Here is a 13,205-nt window from a genome sequence, read left to right on the forward strand (position 1 = left end):
CAGCTGTAGGATGGGCATTAATATACCATCATAGTTTTTTATAATAGTTATAAAGAGCCAATCACAATTTTATTTTTTTATTTTTTATTTTGTTTTTTTTTTCCAATCACAATTTTAAGCACAGAGTAAGTACTTAACAAATGGCCATTGTTATACTAGCACAAAAATGACATTTTATTTTTTAAGAAGCTAGGGGGAAGAAATAAGTTCACCAGAAGACCAAGCGTGCCATTAGGAAGGCCTTCCTTATCACTTTAGTTTTCCTTCCAACGTTTGCCACCTTATCAAACTTTTACTCCCTGAGATGGTGTTTCTGAAAAGAATCAAAAGAAGCGTCGGCCACCTGTCCCTCACTCAAAATCACTGAGTTTGGAAACTGGGTCCAAATCCTCCGATGTGCTGACCCTGTGCTCACAGCTGGGGAGTCTCCCCTTCACCATGCACAGCTGTTCCCAGGTGAACTTCTACTAGGGTTTAAATCAGCCCTTCCTCTGCAGGGATTTGAACTACCTGTAGGGATTTGAATTCTTCAGTGCCCCCTCTGAACTTATCTTTGTGTTTGATCTGTCTCTCATTGAGAATGTTGTCTGTTAACCAGATAATAGCAGTTATGGAAGGGCCCAGGATAGACCAGTTCTCTGGGCCCCTTTTCACAAATAAAACTAAGGATTGGATGATGTAATGTTACTTCCTCCTATGAAATATTCCTCCTGCAATATTCTGTGTGGCGGTCTAAGGTATTCTTTTTTTCTCTGAAAGCCAACACACTACTTCACTCAGGTAGTGATTTATACCTGTATTTTAAGGCTGATTTTTTTTACTATGGAAGATGCTTTACCCTTTATGAGTAATTTCATACATCATCAACATATGAGAGATGAAATGTTGGTCCTCATTGCCTTTCTAGGTGGGAATATGGGAAGCCTGGAGACACAAATGACCTGACAGACACAAAACCAAGATCCGCTTCAGGTATGTCCGTGCAAAGTCAGGTGGAAACCCAGAACACAGAAGTGTATGTATGTCACATTTCCTACAGGATTTGGTGTGAAGTTTTTATTGAGCTCAGCATAGAAACTGAGATTTACCCAATTTGTCTGACAGTAGGGAGAGTGGAAAATAGTAGTATGGTAAAAATATTACAACATAGTTCATTCTCCAAACAGCCGTCAATATTTTTGCAGGCTCTAGTGTTTCTTTGAAGCTATTCTGGAAAGCAACCTGAATGTCGTGATAGAAAAAGATCAGGGCGTGTATTTTTCAAATAACAGAAAGTCAACTGCTTTAAAGCTACTCATTGACAAATATCACTTTAGAATTAGAACAGAAAAATATCTCTAATGAGGAAGCTTTGGCTGGTTGTAAATTTTAAAGAGCCAAGGACATTTTTAAAATGATATAATAAAGGCAACATGTTTGGAGATATGTCCAAGTTTTAGGTCTAAAGACCCTGCCGGGAAGTAGAAAAACAATAAAAGGTCTGGGCCTGAATTATAGGCTCATTATGGTGGGCTCATCAAGGGAGTGAGTAGGAGTTTGAGGACTCCTATTTCCCCAATTCAAAACCTACTACAAAGTGATGGTGGTCAAAAAAGTGTGGTGCTGGCATAAGGATAGAGATATAGACTGATGGAATAGAATTGAGGCTGTATGTCTGTGGCCAGTTGATTTTTCAACAAAAGTGCCAAACCATTCAATAGGGAAATATATTTTTCAGCTACAAATGTTGAGACAGCTAGATATCCACATGCAATAAGATAAAGCTGGACCCCTGATTTGTCAGATCATACACAAAATTCAACTCAAAAGGGATCAAAGATCTAGATAGAAGAGCTAAACACTATCAAATCCTTAGAAGAAATCATAGAAGTAAATTTTCATGACCTTGGATATATCAATGGATCCTTAAATATGACTTTTCCAAAGTGGTAGCAAAAATAAATAAATTGGACTTACTTAAAATTAAGAATTTTGTGCATCAAAAGACTATCAAAAAAGTGGAAAAAAAACCACAGTATGCAAGAAAATATAGACAAATCAAGTATCTGATAAGGGTCTAATATCCAGAATATGTAAGTGCATATAACTCTTACAACTCAACAACAAAAAAGACAAACAACTCTATTCAAAAATAGGCAAAGCACTGGAACCTTTCTGTAAAGAAGATATACCAATGGCCAACACATATGAAAAGATGCTCAACATCATTAGTCATTAGGAAAATGCAAGTCAAAACCACTGTGAGATTCACAGCCTCTAGGATGCCTGTAATAACGAAAGAGAAAAGAAAAACGAAGTGTTGGTGAGAATATAAGGAAATCGTGCATTGCTGGTGGGAATGTAAAATGGTTCAGCTGTTATGGAAAACAGGCGGGCAGTTCAGAAAGAAAGAAAACACGGAATTACCATATTGGCATAGCAATTCTACATACATTTAGGTGTGTCACCCAAAGAACTGAATACGCCTGTTTTCAATTTGTTCTCAAACAAATGCTTGTATGTGAATTTTCATAGCAGCCAACAATTGCCAACTCAAATGTTCCTAAAAGATGAAGGGATAAATGGATTATGGGTATATACACACAATGGAATATTAATTCAGCTATAAAAAAAAATGAACCACTGATACAAGCTACAAGGTGGATGAATCTCAAAAACCATTATAGTAAATTTTAAAAACCAGGCACAGACGGTTGTTACATGATATATGATTTTATTTATTTATTTTTAAAGATTGATTTATTGATTTGAGAGAGAGAGAGAGCGCTGTGCAGAGGGAAGAGCAGAGCGAGAGGGAGAATCTCAAGCAAACTCCTCCTCCCCGCTGAGAACAGAGCCTGACTCGGGGCTGGATCCCAGGCCCCCAAGATCATGATCTGAGCCAAAATCAAGAATGGGATGCTCAACTGACTGAGCCACCCAGGCACCCTTGTATGATTTTCTTTAATTTATTTATTTATTTATTTATTTATTTATTTATTTATTTATTTTTAATTTTTTTAGCCTTTGTATGATTTTACATATGTGAAATATCCAGAATAGGTGAATCCATAGAAATAGTGGATTGGTGATTGCCAGAGGCTGGGGAGAGGAGGAAATGAGGATTAACTGCTAAATGGGTGCAAAGTTTTATTTTGGGGTAATGACAATGTTTTGGAACCAGAGAGAGGTGGTGGTTATGCAACACTGTTAATTCTTCACTCTAAAACGTCAATTTTAAAAATAAATAAAAATAAACAGAACATTAATGTTATGCAAATTTCACTTTAATAAAAAAAATAAAAATCAACTTATAAGCAATAAAAAACAAACCAAAAAACAAAGAGGGCCAGTTGAATATGGGGAACACAAGCTGCCACATACCAGTTCACGTGGGTGGAGCTGTTCCTCTCGCCTCTTTTCATTTGAGACCTCCTCTGCTCTAGGCAGTCCACACAAGGCCACCTCTGCCAGCCAGACAATAACTTTAAAGCTCGTCCCTCCACCCCCACCCCCCACCCCGCCTTTTGGGTCTTAAAAGCAAATATGCAGTCTTGAGGAGGGAGGGGGTGAGGAGGATCATTTTCTCATAATAGACCAAACCACTTGGGCCAGCAATACTGAGGCAAAAAATACTGAGGTTATAGGTTAAGGAACTGAGAGCTAGATGGTTTTGTAATTGTGATGATTACAGCTGGCATTTTAAGACACTTATTACCTTTCTTTTTTCCTACGAAGCAAGCCCACACACCTGACGCTCATTCCGTCGTGTGTAGAACCTTCCCTCTCCCGCCCTTGCTCCTCGATCCGTACCGTGGAAATGTCTCTGCTGGACCACACATGCATAAGCAACGTTGGGCTCGGGATCTCGAGAGGCGCCGAAGTTCCCACAGCCCAGTCTTGCCGCTCAGCTTGCTGGTAATGTCAGCTAGTCGGGCCTTCCTACTGTTCAGAGGATTTCACTCCTGTGGCTTCTTGGCTGGGTTTGGGGAATCACTCTATGAGGTGAGTGAACTCATTGGTGTGTTGGTATTTTAAACTGTGGTCAGACGGCCAAAAAAAAAAAAAAAAAAAAAGGAAGGCTTAGTTCATAAAAGACATTCATTAATGACACTGTCTTCCCCGTCTTCCCGAGTAGGGTGTAAAGCAGATCCGTTAACATCCGAAATAAAAACGGAGGTGCCGAGGATTATTATTTTTACGTGTCTTGCCTAAGGAAGAAATGAAAAGACACATGAAATGAAAAGATGCATAAGACAATGTGGTGATTTTGTTCCAGAGAAACATTTGGGCCCTTTCCCTGGGAAAGGGGGTTAAAAGGTTGTCAGTGCTTTCTCCAGGGGCTTCGTCTGACAGTGAACATGTGTTTCCTCCCTTTAATCGACTCGCCAGTAGCCAGAAAGCTGCTTGTTTTCTGCAGAGGTTGTCAAAAATGATTTCAGTCTGGAGACGATGAATGATAAAAGAGGTTTTCAAACACGGTTTTGCACTGTAGCATTCGCAGCCCCAGAGAGGGAAGATTGTATTACAATCGCGGTGCAAAGGGCCGTGTTCCCCTGGCAAGAAAACAGCCTCCTCAACCTGTTTGATGCGTCCTGGTGTCTCCGGGAGCTGGCGGGCCCCGGGCCGGACTGCCTGGAGACGATGGTCCCGAGAAGTGGGGCTGAGGAGCATGACGTGGGGGAGAAAACTCCAGAGCCTCTCCGAGAGCATCTTCCCGCTGCGGAAGCAGGCAGGGCGCCCGGGTGCCATCCGTGTTCCCTGCCCCGGATTTATGGGCATCATAAGCCGGTATTGATGGGGTCTGTGTTTAGAAAACTCAAGAGGTTAGTTATGCCTTCCCAAAACACATGACGCAACCTCAGCATGCAAAGAAAAATGAGGCTTGCGATTCTCTGACATTTCCATTTTCTCAAGAGGGGAAAAAATAGAAAGCTGTGGTCATGTCAGTTCAACAATCCTCTGTCCAAGTGTCCGCCTCATTCCTATTTTATTCTTCCTGGAACCCCACTCTTAGCCCAATAAGGTGAACCTAACAGACAGATGATAAACTCCTCGGTGATTATTTGCCTTTCAAGCGTGAGATCCCGTCCTTCACTTTTACACACACGTCAGGACCAAGTGCAGAGTTACTTTGGCCAAAAGAAGCTCCCTGGAGCATGTCTGAGATTCAGTTTGCAAAAACAAAATTTGATTTATCTGCAGCTTTTCAGAGACGCATCAATGATGTAAATCAAAGTGTTGGGTATAACAACTCACAACTTCCTGCTGAACTCCCGAACCGAAGAGGAAAAGCCTAGACCACGGTTTCCTAGACCCTCAGGCTGACAACCCGTTTCACACAGAGGGGTTTTACTACCATCTTCTAAGTGATGTCCACGGGCGTGATTCACCCCCTTCCCCTCTGCCTGCGTAGCCAGATGCCCGAGCATCTCCTGAGCAGCAACTTGTCTTCCTTTCTTTATTGCTTCGGACATTATTTAAAATATTTTTAGCAACACCAGTGGCGAATATTCCTGCCACCGCAAAAAAGAATTAAAATAAAATAAATAAATAAAGTACAAAGGTCAGGCTGAGAGGTGGCAAGTCCATCCAGTAGCCCAGGAAACCAGAGAGGAGGCGCAGGCAAGCTGAGTGCCAAACTGGCATCTTCGTCTGATTCTAATTTCTTTTCTAGCTCTACAGCTTTATCACCACACAACTCATTCTCTGAATGTAATCAGGAAAGAAGCGTGGACGGGGAGGGTCAGAGGCACCGCACAACAGGTGCCTGAAAAGAGCTGGGTAGCACCTTGCAAACAGTCCTTCCAGATTCCAATCATAAATACATCGTGGGCGCCAGCTTTCACCATCTGAGCTAACGACATACGCCACGGGCTGAGTGATGTGACAGTCACAGGGAAGGACAAACTCTCAACGAGTAACATCCTCTGCAAAGTCTGAGCTGATGATCTTCCCGGTGCCAACATATTTGGCCAATGTCAGAGCAATTTGGCTAAGTGGGCTCAATCCACCGCTTTCAGTCTATTGTGGTTCATAATCCCTATTCAGGATGGAGTGTGCGGCAGCCTAATGAATGTGGTAATGGAATCCTTGTGTATGTTTTTCCACAGCAGGGCGCAGATTAGCATAAGTGTCATATTCTGTAGGCTTGCCCACTCGTACTTCTCAGGCGTTGCGTACACTGGGAATTTTTCAACTGGATAATAACGAGATGAATACGTCCCACATATGCAGGGAGAGAGCGCTCACCATTTTCGGAAAGCAATCTGTAATAAATCTCACCTGGAGGTGCACTATGATAGATTAACTTTGCACCGTTGCTAAAAAAATGTAATATTTTACACCAAGGATCCTGTAATCGGAGAAAGGAAGAATTAGATTGAATTTCATGCGGAGGTTTAAAGAATGTTGTCATTTTCGACCACGGAGTTAGGGAACACTTTATAGTCCTCCCAGTTTCCCATACTCGGAGCGAGTTCAAAGCTCTCTCTGCGCGTCACAGTTACTCAGAGTTGATGTTTTGTTCTCAGAGATGCCAAGTGGGAGAGAAAGACGCTCGATGGGAAAATTTCATGGAAAGAAACAGGAGAGGGGGTGGGGAGGTTGAAAAAGCTAGCGCGCTTACTTGTTCTCCTTTAAAGATTAGAGGCTAAATGGAAAGGCAAGCTCCAAGGAAATTTTTCAAAAGGCATTTTCTTCCGATAGCCCTTTGAAGGCTATGCCTCAGTAAATACAAATGAGATTATTTGGAAGTTCCCTTAAGATAGGAATTAGACCTCATAGCACTCATACGGTTTTCTAGAAAACCACGGTCAACCTTTCTGGCTCTGAGTAATAAGTAGTGGTCCCACTAGTCTGTGACTTCAACAGAACTTAAGGAAAGCTTCAGCTAAATGGGGAAGCCCCCAGCCTTCCTCTCCCTTTCTGCTACCGACGCAAAGGTAATTTATTTAGTCCGAGTCATTGGCCTCATCAGACCATATGCATGAAATTCCAGATTTTTTATTCCAGTTGCTCTATGATTCGAGCCAGACAGCCAATGGGTTTGGGAGAGAATGGCAAGTTAAGGATGAGAGAGAGAGAGCCCCTCCGGTGAACCGAATGCCCCCATCCCTCCTTCGGGGAGGGGGTGCTGCTTCGGAGAGTCCCCAGATTTATGGCTTGATTAAGGAGAGTGTAGGTCCATGGCATGCACACGACTTAAGTGGTGGTTTAGTATGACTAATCAGAGTGGTTTTCCTGGCACCCAGTGAGTATCAATATATATAGGCTGGGATTGCAGAGCAGGCCTCGATGCTTTTAAGCATGGCAGCAGGGGACCAGCCTGAGTCTATTAATCAGTCCAAGGTAAGTGCTGCCTCTATCTCATATTTTAATCCCCTCCTTTCTGCCGTGTTAAAGAAATTCTATCTGTGGCTTAAATAACATTTAGGAATGAAATTGTTTGCCAAGTGAACGAGACAATCAAACCAGTCGTTCAGAATTGGGGATTAAATATGAATCTCATTTACCTTTATTATCCGTACATTTCTCGCTAATCATCATAACTCAGACTATTTAAACTTCATTGAAAACGTAGCCAGTAATGGAGTGCCATTAGTATTTGTTTGTAATGATTCCAGCCTGAGCTGAGCAAATCTTGGGAAAGCCAGTCCACCTCCCCTTGTGTTCGGGAAGTGGGGAGAAACCAAGTCGGAGGATCCAGCCTGATCTCCTCCAGTGGCCTCTTGGAAAGTGCAAATTCCAGTCGCCGGCTTTCCTCCCAGGCATCTCTTCCTCGCATGGAAGTATCAGCCGAATGAGGCTTTCCGAAAGAAAACTCCTCCAACGCCTGGCTCCATGTTGAAGTATCTTTCAGAGTCAGCTTTCCAGCAATAAATGCCACCGAGCTAGTTAACGGAGACCACCGTCTGCAGAAGGAATTCCAGTTGGGCATTTCATGGAGGCAGACCTCTCCCACCCCCACCTCGAGCCCCTTTCATCACCCATTCCCTCGAATGTGGTAGAAAGAGACTGGGTGGCAAGTGTATTTGAGACTCCAAGGAAAAGGGCTGTAAAGTCAACCTTGGTAACTTCACTGAAACAGTATATGTGTAAATCCATCGAAAATCCCCGGCCTTTTACAACTCCTGTCCCAATGGAAATCAGATCATAGGACTGTTTACGAGAGACCACGATTCATTTGGATAAAGACCCATGACAGCACAACCCAGGATTATTTGAAATTTTAGTAACCTAAGCTTTAAAAATATTCTAAAAGCAAAATAATGAGGGGCAGGTAATTGCCACGAGCTAATTACTTATGATATTTCATATATATAATCGGCGAACAATCTCCGTAAATGTCAGCTCGTGGCACTTTGGCAATCACTTGTAATTTTTATTGTTTAAAGAAATGTCAACATTTCCATTTTCCCCAACTTCAGTTAACCTGGGCCCTCCACATGGCTACATGGGCCACCAGAAGAGCACGGCGCTCGGCCGTTTCATAGCTGAGCCAGGCCCCGGTTGAGCTATGATTTTGCTACTACGGAAACAAAACAAACAACAAACAACAAAGAAAGGTGTGAAGGGCATACCAAGCAGTTTCAATGTTAAAATACAAGATGACAGAGAACATTTCTGATTTTCGGATCAAATAGATTGTTTTTTTTTTTTTTTTCACATTTCAGTCATTTCATAAGCTTGGGGGAAAATTTCAGGAGATCCAGGAACTTGTTATGTTGGTTTGCTCCTTTTCTTGTTCCTCTGTAGCCACTTGGGTATGATGATTCTGAACAATGGAACTCCACTAGAAGACTCTTTAATGGTCCAGAGGGAAGAAAAGAGAGCTGAAGGCGATGCACGGGGTGGCCAGGAGCGGGGCCGAGCGGGTCTGAGGCCCACCGCTGCAGCCAAGGCCCTCCGGTCCTCTCACTGCCTTCTCTGCTGTGCCACCAGCACCGAGGCCTCCTGAGGAGCCACCCAAGTCCACTGATACTTCAGGGTGAACCATCCAGCTTCTCCGATGGGCCCCCAGGGCCCTTCCCAGAGGCAGCAGTGCTCGATACCAGAAGAGGCTTAGGCAAGTTGAGGCAGACAGGCCAGGGCTGCTCTCCCCGACGCTGAGCCCAGGCCGAAGCTAGGCTGGTCCGTGGCACCTGAGAAGCCCGAGGCGTGGGGGAGAGATCTGGATCCTCAGGGGTTAGATGAGCCAGTGGGTAGAGAGAAGCAGAAGAGTCTGGGAACCCCGCGGGCACAGTAGCAGCCTCCCTTGGCCGGGAAAGGCAGGGCAACTGTGTCCAAACAGCAGACCCAGAAGCGCTCTGGGGAAATAGCAGGATTGCTCCCCGAGCCGGGCTGCGTCCAGGTAGAGCCACCACGGAGAGGACAATCCACATTTAGGCTGCACGGTTCACCCCCACCCTCTTTTCCTTGACTTTTCCAGTTTGGGGAACCTCATCGTTGCCATCTTCTCCACTAGCGTCCTATAATCAAAAGCAGATTTCACCTGGAGGATCAAAAAGATTTTGGTATGGAGCTTCAGAGCGGGTAAAGGATGGCAGATGGGGACAGTGTGAAAAGAGGAAAGATGAGAGGATGTAGAAAGGCTGTCCGTGATTGATTCTCTCACCTGCTGGCAATCCAATGGAAAGAAGAAAAAAAAAGATTATCTGAAAAAGGAAAGACATCAACACTCACTTGGCTGAATCCAAACAAACATAGGAATATTACTGAAGGTTAATAGGGAAATAGGTTGCAATGCGCTTTAAGATGAATTTGGTACCATGTTTAGACTATTTTGGCCATGCTGAATTTAAAGTGGCTTTCTAGGGGATCCCTGGGTGGCTCAGAGGTTTTTCACTTGCCTTTGGCCCAGGGTGTGATCCTGGAGTCGGATCGAGTCCCGCATCAGGCTCCCTGTATGGAGCCTGCTTCTCCCTCTGCCTGTGTCTCTGCCCCTCTCTCTCTCTCTCTGTGTGTGTCTCATGAATAAATAAATAAAATCTTAAAAAAAATAAATAAAGTGACTTTCTAGGGGTGCCTGGGGGTTCAGTGGGTTAAACTCAGGTAGTGATCCCAGGGTCCTGGGATTGAGTCCCACAGTCGGGCTCCCTGCTCAGTGGGGAGCCTGCTTCTGCCTCTCCCTCTGCCCCTCCCCATGCTTGTTCTCTCTTTCTCTCTGTCTCTCTCTCGTGCACACACACTCTCAAATTAATAAAATCTTCTAATTTTTCAAAATAAAGTAACATTCTATAAAAACTTCACATTTTCAGAAATCAAGTTCAGAGGGGCACCTGGGTGGCCCAATGGGTTAATCGACTGCCTTCAACTTGGGTAGTGATCCTGAGGTCCTGGGATCCAGCCCTACTTAGCAGGGAGTCTGCTTCTCCCTCTGCCCCTCCTCTCGCTCATGTTTGCTCATGCTCACTCTCTCTCAAATAAATAAATAAATCTTTTTTAAAAAATCAAGTTTGGCTTCTGAAGGGAATTATGCTTTTGTTTTGTTTTTTTGTTTTGTTTTGTTTTTTGTTTTGGTGAAGTTGAAAATAAATGCCTTAACATTGTTTTGTCTTTGTAAAGTGGGATCCCCACCTACCTCCTCTTTTTAGAGCTATTCATTGTGTTTAGGGAAACACAGATTTGAGCAGTTTTATTCAGGTCTGAAAGAATAGAGGCACCATGAGAAAAGTGTCTTCATGTCCCTGTTTGAAACGAATGCCGCAAGATGAAAATTCTCTACAGGGACATCATTAGTCCCTGTGGGTGGTTAATGGGAACATTGTGTCCCTCTCCCACAGTGTGTGATGACAGGTTGAGTCGGGAAAAGAAGGGCATTTAAATTGAGTGTTAGAGTGAGACAAAAAATTTACTGGTAATGAAGGGCTCAGTAATCGAGGGACAAATGGATTCTCATTGGGCCATGAACCCGTGGTCCATGGATGGTTTCTTAAATTCCTATTCATCGGGGTGCCTGGGTGGCATAGACGGTTAAGTTTCTGGCTCTTGGCTTTGGTTCAGGTCATGATCTCAGGGTCCTTGGGATTGAGTTGGTGTCGGGCTCCATGCCCAGCATGGAGTCTGCTTGGGATTCTCTCTCCTTCTTCTGTACCGCCCCCGCCCCCCCCCCTGCCGCCGCCCCTCAACTCTCTAAAATAAATAGATAATTTTTTTAAAAAAAATTCCTATTTTGAGAAAGTGTGACCCTTGGATCCTGAATTTGGCTAGCACCAACATTTGAAAGCAAACAAACTTTCCATTTTAGACAGACATATCTCAAAACCTTTTTTTTTTCCATTAGTAATACACAGCATGTCTATATTCTCTTAGGTCGCAGTTTCTAGTCTTCCTGTATCAGTGTTTTCAGCCTTATCCACTCTAATCCTTTTTTGGACTGCAACGGAGACACAGGTACTAATTTACAAAATCAATGAAGGCGCGTGCTGGTGAAGCTCAAGAAATAGAAACGATGTTTGCTAGAGTAATAGAAATGGTTTGGGATCCACTTGTAATTATCTGGAAAATTTCCACGGACTTTCAGTTGGTCAAACATCAAACAGAAACGGCAGTTCAGTAAATGTACGTGTTGGTTGAAAAACATTTTTCCATCAAACCACAATATATTTGGCACTTTTCAACGTTTCCTGGACACAGTGAGGATCTATGTATCCCTTTCCATCACTCTTACCCTCCCTCACGTGTTACCCTGATGTCACCACGTTGCCACTGGTACAGTGATAATGGCGTCAGCCCTGGACTGGGATCTCTGATTGATCCACGTACGGTCTCAGTCAGGATAGGGGACCTTCAACTAGAGTAACAAAGGATTGCCAGTCTCAGTGGTTGACACAAGTTTATTTCTCGCTCATGCCGCACGTCCAGCATGGGTCGGTAAGGAAGCTCAGCTTCTTATAATCGCCCGAAGACCCGGGGTGATGAGACCCCATCTCAACTTTGGGGCAAATTCTGCGCTGGTGCTTTAGGCCTCTCCCAGGCCCTCATACACATGACTAGCGTCGACATGTCATGGGCAGAGCGAGTCACGTGAACACCTAACTCCAAAGGGCCAGGGAAATGAAACCCCTTCCTTTACCTGAAAGGAAAACTGGGTAATTTGTGAACAGTATTAATATCTATCCTCTCTTCTTCTCTTCCTCCTCCTTTTTCTCTTCCTCCTCCTCCTTCTCCTTCTCCTCCTCCATTGTCGTCTTCTTCTTCTTCTTCTTCTTCTTCTTCTTCTTCTTCTTCTTCTTCTTCTTCTTCTTCTTCCCCTTTCCTCCTCCTTCCCCTTCTCCTCCTCCTCCTCCTTCTTCTTCTTTTTCTTCTTCTCCTCCTTCTTCTTTTTCTTCTCCTTCTCCTCCTCCTCTTCCTCCTCCTCCTTCTTCTCCTCCTCTTTCTTATTTTTCTTCTCCTCCTCCTCCATCATTGTCTTCTTCTTCTTCTTCTTCTTCTTCTTCTTCTTCTTCTTCTTCTTCTTCTTCTTCTTCTTCTTCTTCTTTCTTCTTCCCCTTTCCTCCTTCTTCCCCTTCTCCTCCTCCTCCTCCCTCTTCTTCTTTTTCTTCTCCTCCTCCTTCTTATTTTTCTTCTCCTCCTCCTCCTCCATCGTTGTCTTCTTCTTCTTCTTCTTCTTCTTCTTCTTCTTCTTCTTCTTCTTCTTCTTCTTTCTTCTTCCCTTTCCTCCTTCTTCCCCTTCTCCTCCTTCTTCCTTCTCCTCTCCTCCTCCTCTTCCTCCTCTTCTTCTCCTCCTCCTTCTTATTTTTCTTCTCCTCCTCCTCCATCGTTGTCTTCTTCTTCTTCTTCTTCTTCTTCTTCTTCTTCTTCTTCTTCTTCTTCTTCTTCTTCTTCTTCTTCTTCTTCTTTCTTCTTCCCCTTTCCTCCTTCTTCCCCTTCTCCTCCTCCTCCTCCTTCTTCTTTTTCTTCTCCTTCTCCTCCTCCTCTTCCTCCTCCTTCTTCTTCTCCTCCTCCTTCTTATTTTTCTTCTCCTCCTCCTCCATCATTGTCTTCTTCTTCTTCTTCTTCTTCTTCTTCTTCTTCTTCTTCTTCTTCTTCTTCTTTCTTCTTCTTCTTCTTCTTCTTCTTCTTCTTCTTCTTCTTCTTCTTCTTCCTTCCTCCCCTCCTCCTCCTTCTCCTCTTCCTCCTTTTTCTTCTCCTTCTCCTCCTCCTCCTTCTCCTTCTTCTTCTTCTTCTTTTTCTTCTCCTTCTCCTCCTCCTCCTCCTTCTTCCCCCCAACTGAATAGTTTTCT

Source organism: Vulpes lagopus, chromosome 5 (genome assembly GCF_018345385.1).
Source record: "Vulpes lagopus strain Blue_001 chromosome 5, ASM1834538v1, whole genome shotgun sequence".
Taxonomy (NCBI): Eukaryota; Metazoa; Chordata; class Mammalia; order Carnivora; family Canidae; genus Vulpes; species Vulpes lagopus.